The following is a 27,158-nucleotide window of genomic DNA, read 5'->3' on the forward strand; positions in this document are numbered from 1 at the left end:
CCACTATAGCCAGGGCCGGTGCTAGGAATTGTGGGCCCAATTAGAAAAGTGATGGCGGGGCCCCTACTCTACAAAAGTAAAAATTTATGTATGTTTATATTTTGTGTAGTATGCTCGTCTTTAACCAAAAAAAAACATTAAATGCTTGATATACTAAAATTCTGAAACTTACTTACCCGGGCTGAAGGATTTGTCGACGGTAATGCGGTGCGTTCCCCAAAAGTAAAAACTACCCTATAGTTCCTCTTAGAATACAGAAAAGGCTTCAAACGGTAACTCTGTCGCCGCTGCCGCGGGGCCCCTTAAGGTGCGGGGCCCAATTTGATGACATTGGTCAAATAGGCTTAAAACCAGCCCTGACTATCGGGCTGGTGGAGTACCTGGCCGGTGGGAGCGGCAGGGGAGCCGTGACCAGGGCTGCCAAGCTGGTGCCCCTGCACAAAGCCGCCTCCACCCGCTCCCAAACCGACCCCGTACCCACCATCCATTTCCTTATCATGGCTATGTTAGCCGCCCAGTAGTAGTTGCTGAGGTTCGGCAATGCCAGTCCCCCCTCGCTACGGTTCCTTTCCAGCATCCCCCTCTTTACCCGCAGGGACTTCCCCGCCCAGACAAATCCCAGGATGATTTTATTGATTCTTTTAAAGAAGGACCGCGGAATGAAAATAGGGAGACACTGAAAAATAAACAGGAATCTCGGGAGGATCGTCATCTCCACCGTCTGTACTCTCCCCGCTAGTCACAGCGGGAGTGCATCCCACCTCCGAAACTCGCTCCTCATTTGCTCCACCAGCCTGGACAAGTTCAACTTCTGCATCTTGCCCCAGTCACGTGCCACTTGTATCCCTAAATACCTAAAACTTTCCCCAACCAGCCTAAATGGTAGCTCCCTCAGCCTATTCTCCTGACCCCTCGCCTGCACCACAGACATCTCGCTTTTTGCCATGTTCAACTTGTAGCCCGAAAACCAGCCAAACTCCCCTAGGATTTCCATAATCCCGTCCATCCCTGCCGCTGGATCTGACACATACAAAAGCAGGTCATCCGCGTAGAGCGAGGCCTTGTGTTCTATCCCCCCCCTGACCATTCCCTTCCATCCCCTTGCCGCTCTCAGAGCGATTGCCAGCGGGTCTATGGCCAAAGCAAACAGCAGTGGAGAGAGGGGGCAGCCCTGTCTTGTCCCGCAGTATAGTCTAAAATACTCAGATATCGTCCTGTTTGTCCTTACACTAGCCTCCGGGGCCTGATATAACAGTTTAACCCAGTCCACAAAGCCTTCTCCAAACCCAAACTGTCCCAGCACCTCCCATAAATAGTCCCACTCCACCCGGTCTAAAGCCTTTTTGGCATCCATTGCCACCACTACCTCCACTTCTCTGCCCTCCGGGGGCATCATAATCACATTGGATTGGATTGGATTGGATTGGATTTGTTTATTGTCACATGTACCGAGGTGCAGTGAAAAGTATTTTTCTCCGAGCAGCTCAACAGATCATTCAGTACATGGGAAGAAAAGGGAAGAAAAGAGAATACATAATAGGGCAACACAAGATATACAATGTAACTACATAAGCATTGGCATCGGATGAAGCAGACAGGGTGTAGTGTTAATGAGGTCAGTCCATAAGAGGGTCATTTAGGAGTCTGGTGACAGTGGGGAAGAAGCTGTTTTTGAGTCTGTTCGTGCGCGTTCTCAGACTTCTGAATCTCCTGCCCGATGGAAGAAGTTGGAAAAGTGAGTAAGCCGGGTGGGAGGGATCCTTGATTATGCTGCCTGCTTTCTCCCGGCAGCAGGAGGTGTAGATGGAATCAATGGATGGGAGGCAGGTTCGTGTGATGGACTGGGCGGTATTCACGACTCTCTGAAGTTCCTTGCGGTCCTGGGCCGAGCAGTTGCCATACCAGGCTGTGATGCAGCCCGATAGGATGCTCTCTATAGTGCATCTGTAAAAGTTGGTAAGGGTTAATGTGGACATGCCAAATTTCCTTAGTTTCCTGAGGAAGTAAAGGCGCTGTTGTGCTTTCTTGGTGATAGCATCGACATGAGTGGACCAGGATAGATTTTTGGTGATGTGCACCCCTAGGAATTTGAAACTGCTCACCATCTCTACCTCGGCTCCGTTGATGCTGACAGGGGTGTGTACAGTACTTTGCTTCCTGAAGTCGATGACCAGCTCTTTAGTTTTGCTGGCATTAAGGGAGAGATTGTTGTTGTTGCACCACTCCACTAAGTTCTCTATCTCCCTCCTGTATTCAGACTCGTCGTTGTTCGAGAGCCGGCCCACTATGGTCGTATCGTCAGCAAACTTGTAGATGGAGTTGGAACCAAGTTTTGCCATGCAGTCGTGTGTGTACAGGGAGTAGAGTAGGGGGCTAAGTACGCAGCCTTGCGGGGCCCCGGTATTGAGGACTATCACAGAGGTGTTATTGTTTATTCTTAGCGATTGTGGTCTATGGGTCGGGAGGTCAAGGATCCAGTTGCAGAGTGGGGAGCCAAGTCCTAGGTTTTGGAGCTTTGATATGAGCTTGGCTGGGATTATGGTGTTGAAGGCGGAGCTGTAGTCAATAAATAGGAGTCTGATGTAGGAGTCCTTGTTGTCGAGATGCCCCAGGGATAAGTGTAGGGCCAGGGAAATGGTGTCTGATGTAGACCGGTTGCGACGGTATGCCAATTGAAGTGGGTCAAGGCGTTCGGGGAGTATGGAGATGATGCGCTTCATGAGCAGCCTCTCAAAGCACTTCATTGAGGAGCCTTCTTAGATTGGCTACCAGCTGCCTGCCCTTAACAAACCCCGTTTGGTCCTCCACAATCACGTCCGGTACGCAGTCTCCGATTCTGGACGCCAGGATCTTGGCCAGCAGTTTAGCGTCTACATTAATCAGGGAGATTGGCCGATAGGACCCACAGATCTCCGGATCCTTATCCCATTTTAATATCAGCGAGATGGCGGCTTGCGACATTGTCGGGGTAACACCCCATTGTTCCTCGCCTCGTTAAACACCCTAACCAGCACCGGCCCCAGTATACCCGCAAACTTTTTGTAGAACTCCACTGGATACCCATCCGGCCCCGGGGCTTTACCCGACTGCATGACCTTCAGCCCCCCCCCCCCCCCCCCCCCCCCCATTACTACTTCAGCTCTAATCGGGGGCCCCCAGCCCCTCTACCATCCCCCTGTCCACCTTGGGGAAGGTCAGCCCATCTAAGAAGTGCCTCATCCCCTCCGGCCCTGTGGGGGGTTCCGAGGTATACAGCTTACTGTAAAAGTCCCTGAATACCCTGTTCAGTCCTGCCGGTTCCCAGCCGGGTCTCCCTGCCGGGTCTCCCAGCCGGTTCCCAGCCGGTTCCCAGCCGGTTCCCAGCCGGGTCTCCCAGCCGGGTCTCCCAGCCGGTTCCCAGCCGGTTCCCAGCCGGGTCTCCCAGCCGGTTCCCAGCCGGTTCCCAGCCGGTTCCCAGCCGGTTCCCTGCCGGGTCTCCCACCCGGTTCCCTGCCGGGTTTCCCACCCGGTTCCCTGCCGGGTCTCCCAGCCGGTTCCCAGCCGGTTCCCTGCCGGTTCCCCCAGCCGGTTCCCTGCCGGGTCTCCCACCCGGTTCCCTGCCGGGTCTCCCAGCCGGTTCCCAGCCGGGTTTCCCACCCGGTTCCCAGCCGGGTCTCCCACCCGGTTCCCTGCCGGGTCTCCCAGCCGGTTCCCAGCCGGTTCCCAGCCGGGTCTCCCAGCCGGTTCCCAGCCGGTTCCCAGCCGGTTCCCAGCCGGTTCCCAGCCGGTTCCCTGCCGGGTCTCCCACCCGGTTCCCTGCCGGGTTTCCCACCCGGTTCCCTGCCGGGTCTCCCAGCCGGTTCCCAGCCGGTTCCCAGCCGGTTCCCAGCCGGTTCCCTGCCGGGTCTCCCAGCCGGTTCCCAGCCGGGTCTCCCAGCCGGTTCCCTGCCGGGTCTCCCAGCCGGTTCCCAGCCGGTTCCCTGCCGGGTCTCCCAGCCGGTTCCCTGCCGGGTCTCCCAGCCGGTTCCCTGCCGGGTCTCCCAGCCGGGTCTCCCAGCCGGTTCCCTGCCGGGTCTCCCAGCCGGTTCCCTGCCGGGTCTCCAGCCGGTTCCCTACCGGGTCTCCCAGCCGGTCCCCAGCCGGTTCCCAGCCGGTTCCCAGCCGGTTCCCAGCCGGTTCCCCGCCGGGTCTCCCAGCCGGTTCCCAGCCGGGTCTCCCAGCCGGTTCCCAGCCGGGTCTCCCAGCCGGTTCCCAGCCGGGTCTCCCAGCCGGTTCCCAGCCGGTTCCCAGCCGGTTCCCTGCCGGGTCTCCCAGCCGGGTCTCCCAGCCGGTTCCCAGCCGGTTCCCAGCCGGGTCTCCCAGCCGGTTCCCAGCCGGTTCCCTGCCGGGTCTCCCACCCGGTTCCCTGCCGGGTCTCCCAGCCGGTTCCCTGCCGGGTCTCCCAGCCGGTTCCCTGCCGGTTCCCTGCCGGGTCTCCCAGCCGGTTCCCTGCCGGGTCTCCCAGCCGGTTCCCTGCCGGGTCTCCCAGCCGGGTCTCCCAGCCGGTTCCCTGCCGGGTCTCCCAGCCGGTTCCCTGCCGGGTCTCCCAGCCGGTTCCCTACCGGGTCTCCCAGCCGGTTCCCAGCCGGTTCCCAGCCGGTTCCCAGCCGGTTCCCAGCCGGTTCCCCGCCGGGTCTCCCAGCCGGTTCCCAGCCGGGTCTACCAGCCGGTTCCCAGCCGGGTCTCCCAGCCGGTTCCCAGCCGGGTCTCCCAGCCGGTTCCCAGCCGGTTCCCAGCCGGTTCCCTGCCGGGTCTCCCAGCCGGGTCTCCCAGCCGGTTCCCAGCCGGTTCCCAGCCGGGTCTCCCAGCCGGTTCCCTGCCGGTTCTCCCAGCCGGTTCCCTGCCGGGTCTCCCAGCCGGTTCTCCCAGCCGGGTCCCTGCCGGGTCTCCCAGCCGGTTCCCTGCCGGGTCTCCCAGCCGGTTCCCTGCCGGTTCCCTGCCGGGTCTCCCAGCCGGTTCCCTGCCGGGTCTCCCAGCCGGTTCCCTGCCGGGTCTCCCAGCCGGTTCCCTGCCGGGTCTCCCAGCCGGGTCTCCCAGCCGGTTCCCAGCCGGGTCTCCCAGCCGGTTCCCAGCCGGTTCCCAGCCGGGTCTCCCACCCGGTTCCCTGCCGGGTCTCCCAGCCGGTTCCCAGCCGGTTCCCTGCCGGGTCACCCACCCGGTTCCCTGCCGGGTCTCCCACCCGGTTCCCTGCCGGGTCTCCCACCCGGTTCCCTGCCGGGTCTCCCACCCGGTTCCCAGCCGGTTCCCAGCCGGTTCCCAGCCGGTTCCCTGCCGGGTCTCCCACCCGGTTCCCAGCCGGTTCCCAGCCGGTTCCCAGCCGGTTCCCTGCCGGGTCTCCCACCCGGTTCCCAGCCGGTTCCCAGCCGGTTCCCAGCCGGTTCCCTGCCGGGTCACCCACCCGGTTCCCTGCCGGGTCTCCCAGCCGGTTCCCTGCCGGGTCTCCCACCTGGTTCCCTGCCGGGTCTCCCAGCCGGTTCCCTGCCGGGTCTCCCACCCGGTTCCCAGCCGGGTCTCCCAGCCGGTTCCCTGCCGGGTCTCCCAGCCGGTTCCCTGCCGGTTCCCAGCCGGGTCTCCCAGCCGGTTCCCAGCCGGTTCCCTGCCGGTTCTCCCAGCCGGTTCTCCCAGCCGGTTCCCAGCCGGTTCCCAGCCGGTTCCTAGCCGGTTCCCAGCCGGTTCCCAGCCGGTTCCCAGCCGGTTCCCTGCCGGGTCTCCCAGCCGGTTCCCAGCCGGGTCTCCCAGCCGGTTCTCCCAGCCGGTTCCCAGCCGGTTCCCAGCCGGTTCCCCGCCGGGTCTCCCAGCCGGTTCCCTGCCGGGTCTCCCAGCCGGTTCCCAGCCGGTTCCCAGCCGGTTCCCAGCCGGTTCCCTGCCGGGTCTCCCAGCCGGTTCCCAGCCGGTTCCCTGCCGGGTCTCCCAGCCGGTTCCCTGCCGGGTCTCCCAGCCGGGTCTCCCAGCCGGTTCCCTGCCGAGTCTCCCTGCCGGGTCTCCCAGCCGGTTCCCTGCCGGTTCTCCCAGCCGGTTCCCTGCCGGGTCTCCCAGCCGGTTCTCCCAGCCGGGTCCCTGCCGGGTCTCCCAGCCGGTTCCCTGACGGTTCCCACCCGGTTCCCTGCCGGTTCCCTGCCGGGTCTCCCAGCCGGTTCCCAGCCGGTTCCCACCCGGTTCCCTGCCGGTTCCCTGCCGGGTCTCCCAGCCGGTTCCCTGCCGGTTCCCAGCCGGGTCTCCCAGCCGGTTCCCAGCCGGTTCCCAGCTGGGTCTCCCACCTGGTTCCCTGCCGGGTCTCCCAGCCGGTTCCCAGCCGGTTCCCAGCTGGGTCTCCCACCTGGTTCCCTGCCGGGTCTCCCAGCCGGTTCCCAGCCGGTTCCCTGCCGGTTCTCCCAGCCGGTTCCCTGCCGGTTCTCCCAGCCGGTTCTCCCAGCCGGTTCCCTGCCGGTTCTCCCAGCCGGTTCCCTGCCGGGTCTCCCAGCCGGTTCCCAGCCGGTTCCCAGCCGGTTCCCAGCCGGTTCCCAGCCGGGTCTCCCAGCCGGTTCCCTGCCGGTTCTCCCAGCCGGTTCCCAGCCGGTTCCCTGCCGGTTCTCCCAGCCGGTTCTCCCAGCCGGTTCTCCCAGCCGGTTCCCAGCCGGTTCCCAGCCGGTTCCTAGCCGGGTCTCCCAGCCGGTTCCCAGCCGGTTCCCTGCCGGGTCTCCCAGCCGGTTCCCAGCCGGTTCCCAGCCGGTTCCCAGCCGGGTCTCCCACCCGGTTCCCAGCCGGTTCCCAGCCGGGTCTCCCAGCCGGTTCCCAGCCGGTTCCCAGCCGGTTCCCAGCCGGGTCTCCCAGCCGGTTCCCAGCCGGGTCTCCCAGCCGGTTCCCTGCCGGGTCTCCCAGCCGGTTCCCAGCCGGTTCCCAGCCGGTTCCCAGCCGGGTCTCCCAGCCGGTTCCCAGCCGGTTCCCTGCCGGATCTCCCAGCCGGTTCCCAGCCGGTTCCCAGCCGGTTCCCAGCCGGTTCCCTGCCGGGTCTCCCAGCCGGTTCCCTGCCGGGTCTCCCAGCCGGTTCCCAGCCGGTTCCCAGCCGGTTCCCTGCCGGGTCTCCCAGCCGGTTCCCTGCCGGGTCTCCCAGCCGGTTCCCTGCCGGGTCTCCCAGCCGGTTCCCTGCCGGGTCTCCCAGCCGGTTCCCAGCCGGGTCTCCCAGCCGGTTCCCTGCCGGGTCTCCCAGCCGGTTCTCCCAGCCGGTTCCCTGCCGGTTCCCTGCCGGGTCTCCCTGCCGGTTCCCTGCCGGGTCTCCCACCCGGTTCCCAGCCGGTTCCCTGCCGGTTCTCCCAGCCGGTTCTCCCAGCCGGTTCTCCCAGCCGGTTCCCAGCCGGTTCCCAGCCGGTTCCTAGCCGGGTCTCCCAGCCGGTTCCCAGCCGGTTCCCTGCCGGGTCCCCCAGCCGGTTCCCTGCCGGGTCTCCCAGCCGGTTCCCTGCCGGGTCTCCCAGCCGGTTCCCTGCCGGGTCTCCCAGCCGGTTCCCTGCCGGGTCTCCCAGCCGATTCCCAGCCGGTTCCCTGCCGGGTCTCCCAGCCGGTTCCCTGCCGGGTCTCCCAGCCGGTTCCCAGCCGGTTCCCAGCCGGTTCCCTGCCGGGTCTCCCACCCGGTTCCCTGCCGGGTCTCCCAGCCGGTTCCCAGCCGGTTCCCTGCCGGATCTCCCAGCCGGTTCCCAGCCGGTTCCCTGCCGGGTCCCCCAGCCGGTTCCCTGCCGGTTCTCCCAGCCGGGTCTCCCAGCCGGTTCCCAGCCGGGTCCCCCAGCCGGTTCCCTGCCGGTTCTCCCAGCCGGTTCCCAGCCGGGTCTCCCAGCCGGTTCCCAGCCGGGTCTCCCAGCCGGTTCCCAGCCGGGTCTCCCAGCCGGGTCTCCCAGCCGGTTCCCTGCCGGGTCTCCCAGCCGGTTCCCAGCCGAGTCTCCCACCCGGTTCTCTGCCCCATCCACTACCGTCCCTATTTCCCTGGCCGCCTCCCTCTTCCTACGTTGCTGTGCAAGCATTCTGCTGGCTTTCTTTGCATACTCGTACACCGCACCCCTGGCCTTTCTGAGCTGCTCTACGGCCTTCCCAGTGGATAGCGCCCCCAGCTCCGCCTGCAGTCTCCGTCATTCCCCAAGTAGCTCTGCCCTCGGGGACTCCGCATATTCCCTATCCGTCTGTGTCATCTCCTGCACCAGTCTGTCCATCTCTGCCCAATCCGTTCTGAGCTCTTAACTTATTTAATGATGCACCATAATCAGCATTCTTTCTGGTTGGGATGGATCCTGCTCTGCCCAAGACCGCAGGAAACTACAAAAGTTTGTGAATGTAGCCCAGTCCATCACGCAAACCAGCCTCTCATCCATTGACTCTATCTACAATTCCCGCTGCCTCAGAAAGGCAGCCAGTATAATGAAGGACCCCACCCACCCCGGACATTCTCTCTTCCACCTCCTTCCGGCAGGAAAGAGATACCAAAGTTCGAGGTCACGTACCAACCGACTCAAGAACAGTTTCTTCCCTACTGCCATCAGACTTTTGAATGGACCTACCTCGTATTCAGTTGATCTTTTCTCTACACCTTGCTGTAACTGTAACATTATATTCTGCAGTCTCTCCTTCCTTCCCTATGTACGGTATGCAATGTCTGTGCAGCATGTATGAAACAATGGGCTGGATTCTCCATATTCGGACTATGTCCCTACGCCAGTGTCAAAGTGGTCGAGTTTTACTCCTGAAATCCTGGATTTAAGGCATCCTGCAGGGGGCTAGCAGGGATTCGGAGTAAATCTCGCAGCTTTTGCTGCAGATACGGGCCCCGTACTTCTGGGTTGGAGACCACACATGCGCATGGGGCGGCCACTTTGTGCTCCAAGGCGGACTCGGACTGTGGAGCTTGACCCACAAAAGAGACCCCACGATCGGCCGCACGCCCGACCCTCAACCCCCGCACAAGCACTCCCCTGGCCCCCGATCCGCCCGCCCCCGGCCTGGGCGGCTGCAGACTGAGTCCGCAGTATCCCGACCGGCTGGAACACATTAGTCCCACGCCGGCGGGACTCTGGCAGGTCAGGGGCAGACAATGGCTAAGCAGGACTGTGGTCCCAGGCAGCGTGGCGTACTCCCCAGGGAGGCCCACAGAATCAGTGAACCAAGGCCGGTCCCTATTTCCTGCGAAACATGGATTCTCCGCCCCCATGCCGGCGGTGATTTTGGCCCAAAGATACAGAGAATCCAGCCCTACACTTTTCACTGTTTACTAATACATGTGACAGTCATAAATCAAATCAAAATCCTCTCGCTATGAGGGCCAGCATGGCATTGGCTTTCCTCACCGCCTGCTGTACCCGCATGCCAACCCTCACTGCCTGCTGTACCTGCATCCCAACCCTCACTGCCTGCTGTACCCGCATCCCAACCCTCACCGCCTGCTGTACCCGCATGCCAACCCTCACCGCCTGCTGTACCCGCATGCCAACCTTCACCGCCTGCTGTACCTGCATCCCAACCCTCACCGCCTGCTGTACCTGCATCCCAACCCTCACCGCCTGCTGTACCCGCATGCCAACCCTCACCGCCTACTGTACCTGCATCCCAACCCTCACCGCCTGCTGTACCTGCATGCCAACCCTCACCGCCTGCTGTACCCGCATGCCAACCCTCACCGCCTGCTGTACCTGCCAACCCTCACCGCCTGCTGTACCCACATGCCAACCCTCACTGCCTGCTGTACCTGCATCCCAACCCTCACCGCCCGCTGTACCCGCATCCCAACCCTCACCGCCTGCTGTACCCACATGCCAACCCTCACCGCCTGCTGTACCCACATGCCAACCCTCACTGCCTGCTGTACCTGCATCCCAACCCTCACCGCCTGCTGTATCTGCATCCCAACCCTCACCGCCCGCTGTACCCGCATCCCAACCCTCACCGCCTGCTGTACCCACATGCCAACCCTCACCGCCTGCTGTACCTGCATCCCAACCCTCACCGCCTGCTGTACCTGCATCCCAACCCTCACCGCCTGCTGTACCCTATCCCAACTCTCACCGCCTGCTGTACCCGCATGCCAACCCTCACCGCCTGCTGTACCCGCATGCCAACCCTCACCGCCTGCTGTACCTGCATCCCAACCCTCACCGCCTGCTGTTCCCGCATCCCAACCCTCACCGCCTGCTGTACCTGCATGCCAACCCTCACTGCCTGCTGTACCCGCATGCCAACCCTCACCGCCTGCTGTTCCCGCATCCCAACCCTCACTGCCTGCTGTACCCGCATCCCAACCCTCACCGCCTGCTGTTCCCGCATCCCAACCCTCACTGCCTGCTGTACCCGCATGCCAACCCTCACCGCCTGCTGTACCCGCATGCCAACCCTCACCGCCTGCTGTACCCGCATCCCAACCCTCACTGCCTGCTGTACCCGCATGCCAACCCTCACCGCCTGCTGTACCTGCCAACCCTCACCGCCTGCTGTACCCACATGCCAACCCTCACCGCCTGCTGTACCTGCATCCCAACCCTCACCGCCCGCTGTACCCGCATCCCAACCCTCACCGCCTGCTGTACCCACATGCCAACCCTCACTGCCTGCTGTACCTGCATCCCAACCCTCACCGCCTGCTGTACCCTATCCCAACTCTCACCGCCTGCTGTACCCGCATCCCAACCCTCACCGCCTGCTGTACCCACATGCCAACCCTCACTGCCTGCTGTACCTGCATCCCAACCCTCACCGCCTGCTGTACCTGCATCCCAACCCTCACCGCCTGCTGTACCCTATCCCAACCCTCACCGCCTGCTGTACCTGCATCCCAACCCTCACCGCCTGCTGTACCCTATCCCAACTCTCACCGCCTGCTGTACCTGCATCCCAACCCTCACCGCCTGCTGTACCCTATCCCAACCCTCACCGCCTGCTGTACCTGCATGCCAACCCTCACCGCCTGCTGTACCTGCATGCCAACCCTCACCGCCTGCTGTACCTGCATCCCAACCCTCACCGCCTGCTGTACCCGCATCCCAACCTTCACCGCCTGCTGTACCCGCATGCCAACCCTCACCGCCTGCTGTACCTGCCAACCCTCACCGCCTGCTGTACCCGCATGCCAACCCTCACCGCCTGCTGTACCTGCATCCCAACCCTCACCGCCTGCTGTACCTGCATCCCAACCCTCACCGCCTGCTGTACCTGCATGCCAACCCTCACCGCCTGCTGTACCCTATCCCAACTCTCACCGCCTGCTGTACCTGCATGCCAACCCTCACCGCCTGCTGTACCCGCATCCCAACCCTCACCGCCTGCTGTACCCACATGCCAACCCTCACTGCCTGCTGTACCTGCATCCCAACCCTCACCGCCTGCTGTACCTGCATGCCAACCCTCACCGCCTGCTGTACCCGCATGCCAACCCTCACCGCCTGCTGTACCTGCATCCCAACCCTCACCGCCTGCTGTACCCTATCCCAACCCTCACCGCCTGCTGTACCCGCATCCCAATCCTCACCGCCTGCTGTACCCGCATCCCAACCCTCACCGCCTGCTGTACCCGCATGCCAACCCTCACCGCCTGCTGTACCTGCATGCCAACCCTCACCGCCTGCTGTACCCGCATGCCAACCCTCACCGCCTGCTGTACCTGCATGGCAACCCTCACCGCCTGCTGTACCTGCATCCCAACCCTCACCGCCTGCTGTACCCGCATGCCAACCCTCACCGCCTGCTGTACCTGCATGCCAACCCTCACCGCCTGCTGTACCTGCATCCCAACCCTCACCGCCTGCTGTTCCCGCATCCCAACCCTCACCGCCTGCTGTACCTGCATCCCAACCCTCACCGCCTGCTGTACCTGCATGCCAACCCTCACCGCCTGCTGTACCTGCATGCCAACCCTCACCGCCTGCTGTACCTGCATCCCAACCCTCACCGCCTGCTGTACCCGCATGCCAACCCTCACCGCCTGCTGTACCCTATCCCAACTCTCACCGCCTGCTGTACCCGCATGCCAACCCTCACCGCCTGCTGTACCCGCATCCCAACCCTCACCGCCTGCTGTACCCGCATCCCAACCCTCACCGCCTGCTGTACCTGCATCCCAACCCTCACTGCCTGCTGTACCTGCATCCCAACCCTCACTGCCTGCTGTACCTGCATGCCAACCCTCACCGCCTGCTGTACCCGCATGCCAACCCTCACCGCCTGCTGTACCTGCATGCCAACCCTCACCGCCTGCTGTACCCGCATGCCAACCCTCACCGCCTGCTGTACCTGCCAACCCTCACCGCCTGCTGTACCCGCATCCCAACCCTCACCGCCTGCTGTACCTGCATCCCAACCCTCACCGCCTGCTCTACCTGCATCCCAACCCTCACCGCCTGCTGTACCCGCATGCCAACCCTCACTGCCTGCTGTACCTGCATCCCAACCCTCACCGCCTGCTCTACCTGCATCCCAACCCTCACCGCCTGCTGTACCTGCATCCCAACCCTCACTGCCTGCTGTACCCGCATCCCAACCCTCACCACCTGCTGTACCCGCATCCCAACCCTCACTGCCTGCTGTACCCACATGCCAACCCTCACCGCCTGCTGTACCTGCATCCCAACCCTCACCGCCTGCTGTACCTGCATCCCAACCCTCACCCCCTGCTGTACCTGCATGCCAACCCTCACCGCCTGCTGTACCTGCATCCCAACCCTCACCCCCTGCTGTACCTGCATCCCAACCCTCACCGCCTGCTGTACCTGCATCCCAACCCTCACCGCCTGCTGTACCTGCATCCCAACCCTCACCGCCTGCTGTACCTGCCAACCCTCACCGCCTGCTGTACCTGCCTGCCAACCCTCACCGCCTGCTGTTCCCGCATGCCAACCCTCACCGCCTGCTGTACCTGCATGGCAACCCTCACCGCCTGCTGTTCCCGCATGCCAACCCTCACTGCCTGCTGTTCCCGCATGCCAACCCTCACTGCCTGCTGTACCTGCATCCCAACCCTCACCGCCTGCTGTACCTGCATCTCAACCCTCACCGCCTGCTGTACCTGCATGCCAACCCTCACCGCCTGCTGTACCTGCATCCCAACCCTCACCGCCTGCTGTACCTGCATGCCAACCCTCACCGCCTGCTGTACCTGCATGCCAACCCTCACCGCCTGCTGTACCTGCATCCCAACCCTCACCGCCTGCTGTACCTGCATGCCAACCCTCACCGCCTGCTGTACCTGCATGCCAACCCTCACCGCCTGCTGTACCCGCCAACCCTCACCGCCTGCTGTACCGGCATGCCAACCCTCACCGCCTGCTGTACCCGCCAACCCTCACCGCCTGCTGTACCTGCATGCCAACCCTCACCGCCTGCTGTACCCGCATGCCAACCCTCACCGCCTGCTGTACCTGCATCCCAACCCTCACCACCTGCTGTACCTGCATGCCAACCCTCACCGCCTGCTGTTCCTACATGCCAACCCTCACCGCCTGCTGTACCTGCATGCCAACCCTCACCGCCTGCTGTACCCGCATCCCAACCCTCACCGCCTGCTGTACCCGCATCCCAACCCTCACTGCCTGCTGTACCTGCATGCCAACCCTCACCGCCTGCTGTACCCGCATCCCAACCCTCACCGCCTGCTGTACCCGCATGCCAACCCTCACCGCCTGCTGTACCTCCATGCCAACCCTCACCGCCTGCTGTACCCGCATCCCAACCCTCACTGCCTGCTGTACCTGCATCCCAACCCTCACTGCCTGCTGTACCCGCATCCCAACCCTCACCGCCTGCTGTACCCGCATGCCAACCCTCACCGCCTGCTGTACCTGCATGCCAACCCTCACCGCCTGCTGTACCTGCAGGCCAGCCCTCACCGCCTGCTGTACCCGCATGCCAACCCTCACCGCCTGCTGTACCCGCATCCCAACCCTCACCGCCTGCTGTACCCGCATGCCAACCCTCACCGCCTGCTGTACCCGCATCCCAACCCTCACTGCCTGCTGTACCCGCATGCCAACCCTCACCGCCTGCTGTACCCGCATCCCAACCCTCACTGCCTGCTGTACCTGCAGGCCAGCCCTCACCGCCTGCTGTACCCGCATGCCAACCCTCACCGCCTGCTGTACCCGCATCCCAACCCTCACCGCCTGCTGTACCTGCATGCCAACCCTCACCGCCTGCTGTACCTGCCAACCCTCACCGCCTGCTGTACCTGCATGGCAACCCTCACCGCCTGCTGTACCTGCATGCCAACCCTCACCGCCTGCTGTACCTGCATCCCAACCCTCACCGCCTGCTGTACCTGCATCCCAACCCTCACCGCCTGCTGTACCTGCCAACCCTCACCGTCTGCTGTACCGGCATGCCAACCCTCACCGCCTGCTGTACCCGCATCCCAACCCTCACCGCCTGCTGTACCCGCATGCCAACCCTCACCGCCTGCTGTACCTGCATGCCAACCCTCACCGCCTGCTGTACCTGCACACCAACCCTCACCGCCTGCTGTACCTGCATGCCAACCCTCACCGCCTGCTGTACCCGCATGCCAACCCTCACCGCCTGCTGTACCTGCATGCCAACCCTCACCGCCTGCTGTACCTGCATGGCAACCTTCAGCGACTGTTCCACCGTGACACCCAGGTCTCGTTGCACATCCCATTTTCCTAAACTGCCACCATTCAGATAATAATCTGCCTTCCTGTTTTTGCCACCAAAGTGGATAACCTCACATTTACCCACATTATATTGCATTTAGCAAGTATTTGCCCACTCAGCCAGCCTGTCCAAGTCACCCTGCAGCCTCTCTGCATCCTCCTCACAGCACACACTGCCACCCAGCTTAGTGTCGTCTGCAAATTTGGAGATAGATTCCTTTGTCCAAATCATTAATGTATATAGTGTACAACTGGGGTTCCAGCACTGAACCCAGCGGTACCCTGCTGTATCCCACTAGTCACTGCCTGCCACTCAGAAAAGGACCTGTTTATTCCCACTCTCTGCTTCCTGTCTGCCAGCCAGTTCTCCATCCACATTAATACATTACCCCCAATACCATGAGCTTTAATTTTGCTCACTAATCTCTTGTGTGGGACCTTGTCAAAAGCCTTTTGAAAGTCCAGATACACAACATCCACTGGTCACATCCTCAAAAGGTTCCGGAATATTTGTCAAACATGATTCCTTTAAGGAAATCCATGCTGACTTGGACCGATCCTGTCCCAACTGTCCAAATACTCAATTATTTCATCCTTTGGAGCAGCACGGTAGCATTGTGGATAGCACAATCGCTTCACAGCTCCTGAGTCCCAGGTTCGATTCCCCGCTGGGTCACTGTCTGTGTGGAGTCTGCACGTACTCCCCGTGTCTGCGTGGGTTTCCTCCGGGTGCTCCGGTTTCCTCCCACAGTCCAAAGATGTGCAGGTTAGGTGGATTGGCCATGCTAAATTTCCCTTAGTGTTCAAAATTGTCCTTAGAGTTGGGTGGGGTTGCTGGGTTATGGGGATAGGGTGGAGGTGTTGACCTTGGGTAGGGTGCTCTTTCCAAGAGCCGGTGCAGACTCCATGGGCCGAATGGCCTCCTCCTGCACTGTAAATTCTAATTCTAATAGGCCACCATTGCTGTGAAATTCCAATATCCATTGCCAGAGGGACAGGAAGTGAGGACACACTTCACAGAAGGGAGAACTGGGAGCAGGACAAGCAGGCAGCATTTGAGGTAGCTGTAAGTTAAGCTCTGAGGACAGAACAAATTCACAATAAAGCATCTTCTCCACCTTTGAGACTACGAGCTTTATTAAGACACGAGGAACAACACATGGTACCAGCAGTGGCTTCAGACGCTTACTACAAGACAACTCAGCTGCAGACACAGAAAGACCAAAATGGCAAGAAGAACTCCTACCGGGCATTGGGCTTGGGAAGACCTCGCTTTTTCGATGATGTGGGCTGGAACCCCACCTCAGCTGGACCTAACCGGTAATGAAAGTAATGTCTGGAAAAGATTTAAACAAGTGTTCGATATATATATCATAGCTAATGATTTAGCAGCAGCCTCAGACGAAATGAAAATAGCAATGCTCATCGCAGGACATGAAGCTGGGAAAGTATATAATGGCTTTAAATACTCAAAAGCTGAAGACAGCAACAACTTACAAATAATACTAAAAAGATTTGAAGAGTACAGTATGGAATTTGAACAGCACTGTATGCTCAGAGGCCAAACTGCACAGGGACTGAGTGATGCAAAACTCAAACAATCACTATCAGAACAGAAAGGGTTCAGTCAAGAAATCCCGAGTGAAAAGTGCAGATCAAAAGGAAGAATGAATTTTTCACATAGACAAAACGCTGAAATCTAGTTGAGATCAAAAGGAAGAAGTAACTTGAATTTTTCACAAAGCCAAAATGCTGAAATCCAGTACAGATCGAAAGGAAAAGGTAACTACTTACACTTTTCAGGAAAAAAAAGCTGAAATCCGCGATAAAATGGCGTTGGAGCACATTTTACAGTCTCTGGGAGAGAAAGAACGAAAATCTGCATCTGCGCAGGAAACAGAAGCCGCGCATGCACAGTTACAATCACCCATTTTGCGTTCTGCGCATGCGCAAGACGCGCATGTGCAGTTAAAAAAAGTTCTTGTTGCTGATCGTTATGCGCATGCGCAAGCTGCGCATGCGCAGTGGACACAAAACCGCACAGTAAAGGACGGCCGATTTGCGCATGCGCGATTGATTCCTACGCATGACGTCACGAGCGTCATGACGTCTGAGGATCTGGACCACGCCCACCTAAAAGGGAAATGCCCAAAAATTGAAAACAAGATATTTAAAGCTGTAAAACCAAATTTTCTTGCCTTAGAAGACAGAAAAACGCCTGAACTTAAACCAGCAGTTGAAAATAACTCTCACAACACCCTGGAAAAAGCAGTCTGCACCACCCAAAGTGAAGAGAACAAAAAAAAATCCAAAACTAAAAAAGATGATTTGGTTTTCGAAGAATACTACTCAGACGTGGCTGAGTTATTCGGATATGCTTATCACAGCATCAGCGACACGGTCGCAAAGCTCAACACGAATCTACTCGTGGTAGATGAATCCAACACCATGAGGCCATGGCAGATCGTCGATACATTGGATGACAGCAATACCCAAGACGAAGACGACGCCACACAGAGAGCACAGAAAGACTCCACAGAGCGAGCGATGACAGGCTCCACAGTGCGAGTGATGAAAGACTCCAACAGGGATGCAAGCAAACACTCCCTGGCGAACACCATGCATGAACAAGACCATGCAGGTAAACCCGCTGTATCTGAGCAACCGCAAGCAGACTATGAAAGTCTACCAAGCTCACATAATCAAGAAGAAGACAATGAACATCTACCCACTGCATGCGAAAACAGTAACAAGGCGATCACACTCGACATACAGGAGGTACAGGATCCCAGCGAGACTGACAGTTCTCAGCTTGTCTGTACAGAAGCACAGAGTAGGGCCACCCAAGAGACCAGAGAGACCACGTCAATAGAAACCATGAAGATTTTGACTCCAGAAGAGGAGCACCAAGAGTCCAGAGAGACCGCGTTAAATTAAATCGTGAAGAATTTGACTCCAGAAGAGGAGCACCAAGAAAGCAAAGATGAGGAATCAAATCCACCACAAATGACTGATGTCACCAGCATCGATGCAACATCAGATCATTCTCACCATTCTCGAGACGAAACGTTCAATGTAACAGATTCCACAAAGGCCACTCGCACCAATAACTGTGACAATGACTCAAATTATCCACACGGGACACTCATTGAGCATAACAAGAAAAACAAAAGCCAAAAGAAGCACAGCAGAAACGAGAACAACAACAGCAAGAACAAAAGCAACATGAAGCGCGACAAGAACAACAAAAATCGCAAGAAGCACAGCAGGAACAAGAACAACAGCAGCACCAACAAAAACTACAAGCACAACAACAAAAACTACAAGAAGAACAACAAAACCAACAAGAAGCATAACAAAGATAGCGACAACAACAAAGACAGAAACGACAAAAACAGCAACAAGAACGGCAACGAAAACAACAAAGACAGGAACGACAGAAACAACAGCAATGAAACAACGACTTGTACAAAATGGTACAACTCTGCACATGAAGGACAATGCCACAGCACACTGCAAAACAATGACAAGACTACAAATATGCCATGGGATGACAACGAAATCGCACAAACTCACATCTGCTCCAGAACAAGCAAGCACACCAGCTTTCAAGGCAGATTACATAATAAATCGATACCACAAGCACAGAAAAAAGTCCATGTCAGTCAACATCAGTGGTTCGACCATGCAAACACCTCGGGATGACGTATTGGTTACTTAAAATAACAAGAACACCGACAACATTCACAACGGAGTTGCAATATCAATATTACCACATCAACAACAAAAAAGAAAAAACCCAGTGAACAAATTCATCAAGTTTGGACTCATAAATGTTTTTATTAAGATTGGACTCATAAATATAAATTGTCTGTGTAAAATATGCAATAGCACCATCACCTGTATAGATACACATATCATAAGTAATCTAACTGTTTTGTATAATTTTCTTTAACGATGTACAGAAAATATGTAAAGAAAAAAGGGGGGATGTGGTGATTGTGTATCAGTGTAGATGCAATACAACTGAGCAAGCACCAGAGGGAGCACGGGAGAGCTATAAATACAGAGGGACAGGAAGTGAGGACACACTTCACAGAAGGGAGAACTGGGAGCAGGACAAGCAGGCAGCATTTGAAGTAGCTGTAAGTTAAGCTCTGAAGACACAACAAATTCACAACAAAGCATCTTCTCCACCTTTGAGACTACGAGCTTTATTAAGACACAAGGAACAACACAACAGAGAGTTTGGAGAGAGTTACAGACAGTTTGCAGAGAGTTACAGAGAGTTTGGTGAGATTAAAAAAGAGTTTGGAGAGAGTTACAAAGAGTTTACAGAGTTACAGAGAGTTTGCAGAGTTACAGAGAGTTTGCAGAGTTCCAGAGAGTTTGCAGAGTTACAGAGAGTTTGCAGAGTTACAGAGAGTTTGGAGAGAGTTACAGAGAGTTTGCAGAGTTGCAGAGAGTTTGCAGAGTTACAGAGAGTTTGGAGAGAGTTACAGAGAGTTTGCAGAGTTACAGAGAGTTTGGAGAGAGTTACAGAGAGTTTGCAGAGTTACAGAGAGTTTGCAGAGTTACAGAGAGTTTGCAGAGTTACAGAGAGTTTGCAGAGTTACAGAGAGTTTGGAGAGAGTTACAGAGAGTTTGCAGAGTTACAGAGAGTTTGCAGAGTTGCAGAGAGTTTGCCGAGTTGCAGAGAGTTTGCCGAGTTACAGAGAGTTTGGAGAGAGTTACAAAGAGGTTACAGAGAGTTTGGGGAGAGTTTCAGAGAGTTTGCAGAGTTACAGAGAGTTTGGGGAGAGTTTCAGAGAGTTTGCAGAGTTACAGAGAGTTTGCAGAGTTAGAGAGAGTTTGGCGAGAGTTTCAGAGAGTTTGAAGAGTTACAGAGAGTTTGCAGAGTTACAGAGAGTTTGCAGAGATTATGATTGTTTTCATTGGAAAGACGGAAGTTGAGGGGGGCCTGATTGAGGTCTACAAAATGATGAGAGGTATAGACAGGGTGGATAGCTACGAGCTTTTTCCAAGAGTGGGGGTGTCAATTACAAGGGGTCATGATTTCAAGGTGAGAGGGGGAATGTTTAAGGGAGATGTGCGTGGAAAGTTTTTTATGCAGAGGGTGGTGGGTGCCTGGAATGCTTTACCAGCGGAGGTGGTAGAGGCGGGCACGATAGCATCATTTAAGATGCATCTGGACAGATATATGAACGGGCGGGGAACAGAGGGAAGTAGATCCTTGGAAAATAGGGGACAGGTTTAGATAAAGGATCTGGATCGGCGCAGGCTGGGAGGGCCGAAGGGCCTGTTCCTATGCTGTAATTTTCTTTGTTCTTGTTTTTTACTGAGAGTTTGCAGAGTTGCAGAGAGTTTGCAGAGTTGCAGAGAGTTTGCAGAGTTGCAGAGAGTTTGCAGAGTTGCAGAGAGTTTGCAGAGTTGCAGAGAGTTTGCAGAGTTGCAGAGAGTTTGCAGAGTTGCAGAGAGGTTGCAGGGTTGCAGAGAGTTTGCAGAGTTGCAGAGAGTTTGCAGGGTTGTGATGCGACTGTGGCGTTCTCCCTCTCCACCTGCCCGTTTCCCCTGGGGTTGTAGCTGGTAGTCCTGCTCGAGGCGATGCCCTTACTGAGCCGGTACTGACGCAGTCCATCGCTCATGAAGGATGAGCCCCTGTCACTGTGGACATAATTGGGGAAACCAAACAGAGTGAAGACACTGTGCAGGGCTCTGATAACAATGGGGGTGGTCATGTCGGGGCATGGGATGGCAAACAGGAAACAGGAGAACTCGTCTATAATGTTAAGGAAATAGGTATTGCGATTATTTGAGGGGAGGGGCCCTTTGAAATCAATACTGAGGCGTTCAAAGGGCCGGGAAGCCTTTGCCAGGTGGGCCTTATCTGGTCGATAGAAGTGCGGTTTACACTCTGCACAGATTTGGCAATTCATGGTGACAGCTTTGACCTCCTCGGTGGAGAAGGGCAGGTTGCGGGCCTTGATGTAATGGGCGAGCCGGGTGACTCCCGGGTGGCAGAGGTCATCGTGGATAGCCTGTAGTCGGTCGTCTTGCGCGCCGGCGCATGTGCCCCGGGACAGGGCATCTGGGGGCTCGTTGAGCTTCCCAGGACGATATACTATATCGTAATTATAGGTGGAGAGTTCGATCCTCCACCTCAAGATTTTTGATCTTGCCCCGCTGCAAATTATCAAACATGAAGTCAACCGATCTTTGGTCGGTGATGAGGGAAAACCTCCTACCGGCGAGGTAGTGCCTCCAGTGCCGTACGGCTTCCACGATGGCTTGAGCTTCCTTTTCGACTGAGGAGTGTCGAAGTTCAGAGGTGGAGAGGGTGCGTGAAAAGAACGCCACTAGCCTGCCTGCTTGGTTCAGCGTGGCGGCAAGAGCGACCTCGGAAGCGTCGCTCTCCACCTGAAAGGGGACAGACTCGTCCACCGCACTCATGGTGGCTTTGGCGATGTCCGCCTTGATGCAGTTGAAGGCCTGGCGAGCCTCGGCTGACAGTGGGAAAAAGGTGGCTTTAAATAGTGGGCGGGCTTTGTCCGCATACTGGGGGACCCACTGGGCATAATAGGAAAAAAATCCAAGGCACCTCTTGAGGGCCTTGGGACAGTGAGGGAGAGGGAGTTGTAGGAGAGGGCGCACACGGTCAGGGTCGGGCCCCAGGACCCTGTTTTCCACGATGTAGCTGAAGATGGCTAGCCTGGTAGTGCAGAAAACGCATTTCTCCTTGTTGTAAGTGAGGTTAAGTTTTTGGGCGATTTGGAGAAATCGATGGAGGTTGGCATCGTGGTCCTGCTGATCATGGCCGCAGATGGTGACATTGTCCAAGTACGGAAATGTGGCCCACAGCCCATACTGGTCCACCATTCGGTCCATCACTCGTTGGAACACCGAAACCCCGTTCGTGACGCCAAAGGGAACCCGGAGGAAATGAAAGAGTCGGTCGTCTGCCTCAAACGCCGTGTAGTGGCGGTCCTCCGGGCGGATTGGGAGCTGGTGGTATGCAGACTTCAGATCCACCGTGGAAAACACGCGGTAGTGTGCAATCTGATTCACCATGTCTGCAATCCGGGGAAGTGGGTACGCATCAAGGTGTGTAAACCGTTTATGGTCTGGCTGTAATCAACCACCATCCGGAACTTTTCCCCGGTCTTGACGACCACTCTCCAGGGGCTATTGCTGGCTTCTATGACTCCTTCCCGCAAGAGACGCCGGACCTCAGACCTAATAAATGTCCTGTCCTGCAGACTATACCTCCTGCTTCGAGTGGCTACTGGCTTGCAGTCCGCGGTGAGGTTAACGAAGAGGGGAGGGGGGGTCGATTTTTAGTGTTGCGAGGCTGTATATAGTGAGCAGGGGCAGGGGTCCACCAAAACTAAGAGTTAGGCTCCTGAGATTGCACTGAAAATCGAGTCCTAAGAGGAGAGGGGCGCAGAGGTCTGGGAGCATGTACAACTGAAAATTGGTATACTCGGCGCCCTGTATCGTTACGGTTGCAGTAGTGCGCCCTTGGATTTGTACTGAGTGTGACCCAGAGGCGAGGGAGATTGTTTGTTGCGTCGGGAATATCGGGAGCGAACAGCGTCTTACCAGATCCAGGTGGACAAAGCTCTCGGTGCTCCCGGAGTCGAACAGGCAAGGTGTCTCGTATCCGTTAACCCGGACGGCCATCATGGAGCTCTTGAGGTGCTTGGGTCTTGACTGGTCCAAGATGACTGCACTGAGTTGGGGATAATCGGCGGCGTGGTCGGCGGTGCTGGGATGGCCCCGCGATGACTGTCCGTGCAGATCGTATACGTCGAGCGGAGTTGCGGGTGATGGCCAAGATGGCCGCCCCATTGATCGCACGTGGCAGGCGGCGAGGGAGATGGCGCCCAAGATGGCGGCCCCCATGGACCGCACGTGGCTGGCCGCGTGGGGGAGGATTGCCAAGCTGGCGGCCCCCGTGAGTCGCACGTGTTGTGCAGAGTTGGAGTCGGCAGACACGCTGTCACATTACGGGGTCTGCGGGCCTGAGAGTCGGTGAATTGAGTTTGTGTGTTCGAGTTCGAGTGTTTAGGCTTGGCCAGGCCGACCTTTGCGAAGTGTCCTTTTCACCCGCAGCTGCTGCAGTTCACGTTGTTGGCCGGGCATTGTTGCCCGGGGGTGTTGGGGCTGGCCGCAAAAATGGCAAGATAGCCCCCCGTAGTGGGCGGGCGGCCACGCGATGCAGGCCTGGGGTAGTCTCTGGTCGGGGGCCCAAGAGGGAGTCGCGTGATCGGCCGGGAACGCAGTGAGACTCTGAAAAGCGACCTCCAGTGAGGTCGGCAGTTTTACCGTGTCCTCCAGGTCCTGGGCCCCTTTCCCGAGCAGGCGCTGCCTCACATAGTTCGATCGGACCCCCGCAACGTAAACGTCTCAGACGGCGAGTTCCATGTGCTGAGTGGCCGTAACGGCCTGATAGTTACAGTCACGTGCGCGAGGGCTTTGAGGTCACGCAGATAGTCATCTTGCGACTCCCCGGGGCGCTGGCGGCGGGTAGTGAAGATATGTCGCGCGTAGACTTCATTCACAGGCCGCACGTAGATGCGTTCGAGTGTCGCGAGGGCCTCAGTATAGGAGTTGGGCAAAAATGCGATGGCTCACACGGGCATGGAGAAGACTCAATCTCTGTTCGTCCGTGACGGATGATGTTGACGACGCGGCCAGGTAGGCCTTGAAACACCGAAGCCAATGTGAAAACATTTCTTTCGTCTCCGCGGCCTGTGTATCGAGTTCCAGTCTGTCAGGTTTGACGGCTGACTCCATAGTAGTTCTCTAAGCTGATCAAATTGATGCGACCATCAATTCACTCGGAGACTCGAATCAAAGTAAACCATGGTTTTAATCAGCTTACAACTTTGCCTGCCTGCGACTGGTACATTACTGAAGGCGGTCCTGCAGGTCAGCTGCTTGCTCCACATCTCCCCCTGTGGGTGAAGCCACACAGTGGCCCATAGATGGAGCCCACAGGGTTAATGGCATGGCATAATGCAACACAGTATACTGGTGAATTGATAGTGCTTATACATTCACCACAAGTTGCAGAGAGTTTGCAGAGTTGCAGAGAATTTGCAGAGTTGCAGAGAGTTTGCAGAGTTGCAGAGAGTTTGCAGAATTGCAGAGAGTTTGCAGAGTTGCAGAGAGTGTGCAGAGTTTGAGAGCATTTGCAGAGAGTTTGGAGAGAGTGACAACGATTTTGGAGAGAGTGACAGAGAGTTTGGAGAATGACAGAGAGTTTGGAGAGAGTTACAGAGAGTTTGTAGAGTTACAGAGACTTCGGCGAGAGTTGCAGTGAGTTTGCAGAGTTAGAGAGAGTTTGCAGAGTTACAGAGAGTTTGGAAAGTTACAGAGAGTTTGGAGAGAGATGCAGAGAGTTTGCAGAGTTACAGAGAGTTCGGAGAGTTACAGAGAGTTCGGAGGGAGTTGCAGAGAGTTTGCAGAGTTACAGAGAGTTTGGAGAGTTACAGAGAGTTCGGAGAGAGATGCAGAGAGTTTGCAGAGTTACAGAGAGTTTGCAGAGTTACAGAGAGTTTGGAAAGTTACAGAGAGTTCGGAGAGAGATGCAGAGAGTTTGCACAGTTACAGAGAGTTTGGAGAGTTACAGAGAGTTCGGAGAGAGATGCAGAGAATTTGCAGAGTTACAGAGAGTTCGGAGAGTTACAGAGAGTTTGCAGAGTTACAGAGAGTTCGGAGGGAGTTGCAGAGAGTTTGCAGAGTTACAGAGAGTTTGCAGAGTTACAGAGAGTTTGGAGAGTTACACAGAGTTTGGAGAGAGATGCAGAGAGTTTGCAGAGTTACAGAGAGTTCAGAGGGAGTTACAGAGAGTTTGGAGAGTTACACAGAGTTCGGAGAGAGTTACAGAGAGTTTGCAGAGTTGCAGAGAGTTCAGAGGGAGTTACAGAGAGTTTGGAGAGTTACACAGAGTTCGGAGAGAGTTACAGAGAGTTTGCAGAGTTACAGAGAGTTTGCAGAGTTGCAGAGAGTTCGGAGGGAGTTGCAGAGACTTTGGAGAGAGTTACAAAGAGTTTGTACCTGTCACTCTGGCGGCTGCAGCGATCCACGGTTAAAACTGTGGGGAGGCGGCCGGTTGCATCAGCCTCCGTGTTTATTCAGATGCCAGAGTCTGGGAGGGTTTGGGAATGCGGAACCATTCCGGATCCAATCTCACGTCATTCTGACACAGCTCAGCCCTAGCGACCAAACAACACAGAAAGTTCAAAACAAACTGCACTGAACACAAACTGCAACCAAAATAAACAGGCAGAAATAGAGAGAAAGAAGATAAATAGAGAGATAGTGAGAGAGAAACAGAAATAGATAAATAGAGAGAGAGTGAGAGAGAGAAACAGAAATAGATAAATATATAGAGAGTGAGAGAGAGAAACAGGAATAGATAAATAGAGAGAGTCAGAGAGAGAAACAGGAATAGATAAATATAGAGATAGTGAGAGAGAAACAGAAATAGATAAATATAGAGAGAGTGAGAGAGAGAAACAGAAATAGATAAATAGAGAGAGAGTGAGAGAGAAACAGAAATAGATAAATATAGAGAGAGAAAGAGATAAATATAGAAGGCGGAATTCTACCCCCCTACGCCGGGTGGGAGAATCGCGAGGACACCGGGTGATACCCGCCACGCCGCCCCGGCACCCGCATCCAGCACCGGGGGGCGCTCAAAATGGGTCTGGCCCGCGATCGGTTGCCACCGATTGGTGGGCCGGCCTCTCTGAAGGAGGAACTCCTTCCCTCCGCCGCCCCGAAAGATCACTCCGACATTTCTGCGGGGTGCCCGCTGGGAGGACGGCAACCGCGCATGCACGGGGAGGGCGGCGGCCAATCTGCGCATGCACGGGGAGGGCGGCGGCCAATCTGCGCATGCGCGGGGAGGGCGGCGGCCAATCTGCGCATGCACGGGGAGGGCGGCGGCCAATCTGCGCATGAGCGGGGAGGGCGGCGGCCAATCTGCGCATGCGCGGGGAGGGCGGCGGCCAATCTGCGCATGCGCGGGGAGGGCGGCGGCCAATCTGCGCATGCGTGGGTGACGTCATTTATGCGGCGCTGCTTTTACGCGGAGCCAAGGCCCGGCGTGCGTAAATGACGCGGTGCCGCTCCTAGCCCCCCGGGGGTGGGAGAATAGGGGGTGATGAGCGGCCTCCAACGCCGGAGTGAAACACTCCGGTATTCACTCCGACGTCGGGATTTAGGGCGGAATTCTCCACAACCTGGAGTGTTTCACGACAGTGTCAGAGGCCACTCCTCGGCTCCTATTCTCCCCCCCCACCCCCCCCCCCCCCCGGGGGGCTAGAAGCGGCGTTTCGTGTAACTCGGCCGCAGAGCCTTGATGCTTGCGCGCCAAGAATGACGCAGCGGCGGCGCCTAAGTGACGTCAGCCGCGCATGCGCTGGTTGGCCGGCTCCAAACCGGGCATGCACGGTTGCCATCTTCCCCTCCGCTGCCCCGCAAGACGTGGCAGATTGATCTTGCGGGGCGGCGGAGGGGAAAGAGTGCGTCTCTTAGCGACGCCGGCCCGACAATCAGTGGGCACCGATCGCGGGCCAGACCCCTCCCGATCACACCAGTGGTGCTCAAACCACTCTCCGCCCTCCACAGGCTCCACACTTACCCGTCACGCGCTGTTCATCCGGCAGCGACTTGGTGTGGTTGCCGCCGGCATGAACCAATCGGGATAGTCAGGCCGCTCGGCCCATCCGGGCCGGAGAATCGCCGGTCGCCGTGAAAAACGCGACCAGAGAGGGAGAGAGAAACAGGCATAGATCAATAGAGAGAGAGTGAGACAGAGACAGAAATAGATAAATATCGAGAGTGAGAGAAATAGATAAATATAGACAGAGCGAGAGAGAAACAGAAATAGATAAATATAGAGAGAGTGAGAGAGAGAAACAAGGATAGATAAATAGAGAGTGAGAGAGAAACATAAAGAGATAAATGTAGAGAGTGTGAGAGAGAAGCAGAAATCGAGAAATAGAGAATGTGATACAGACAAACAGATATAGAGAAATAGAGAGAGTGAGAGAAACAGAAATATATGAATACAGCGTGTGTGCAACAAACAGATAGAGATAAATATATATAGAAAGAGGGAGAGAAACAGAATTAAATAAATATGGAGAGAGTGAGTGTGATGATAGGTACATGTATCAACTGTATATAATATTAGTTCACCAACTGCATGTCAATTATAATTGACATGATTTACAGTTGTAGTTGTAGTAGCCGGCCAGCAGGTGGGGGGAGTGTGCAGTGCTGGGAACCGGACGACCCGTGTGTCGCAGAAGAAGGAGTTGGTATGGAGTTGACAGCAGTCGCACTTTAGGGCAGCTTTGTAGGATCTTTGTGTAAGGTAGTGTCAGACATTTATTTACAACGTGTTCACCTTACACATTTCAGTTATTCATTAGGGAGTGTTAGTAATAAATAACTTTGTTTTTAAATATAGTCTAAGGTTCTTTGTTCACAAGACAATATCGAGATTCCACATTAGCC

General features: G+C 56.9%; 1 protein-coding gene across 1 annotated transcript in view; it reads right to left on the reverse strand.

Moving 5' to 3' along the window:
• The window catches only part of jdp2b (Jun dimerization protein 2b), a 44,375-nt gene that overhangs the window by 15,548 nt on the left and 1,669 nt on the right, over nucleotides 1-27,158 (reverse strand). Inside the window, exon 2 of the mRNA XM_038790330.1 lies at nucleotides 24,687-24,844. The gene's annotated coding sequence lies outside the window, so the exon portion shown is untranslated. The remainder of the gene's footprint in view (nucleotides 1-24,686; nucleotides 24,845-27,158) is intronic.

Source organism: Scyliorhinus canicula, chromosome 2 (assembly GCF_902713615.1).
Source record: "Scyliorhinus canicula chromosome 2, sScyCan1.1, whole genome shotgun sequence".
Taxonomy (NCBI): Eukaryota; Metazoa; Chordata; class Chondrichthyes; order Carcharhiniformes; family Scyliorhinidae; genus Scyliorhinus; species Scyliorhinus canicula.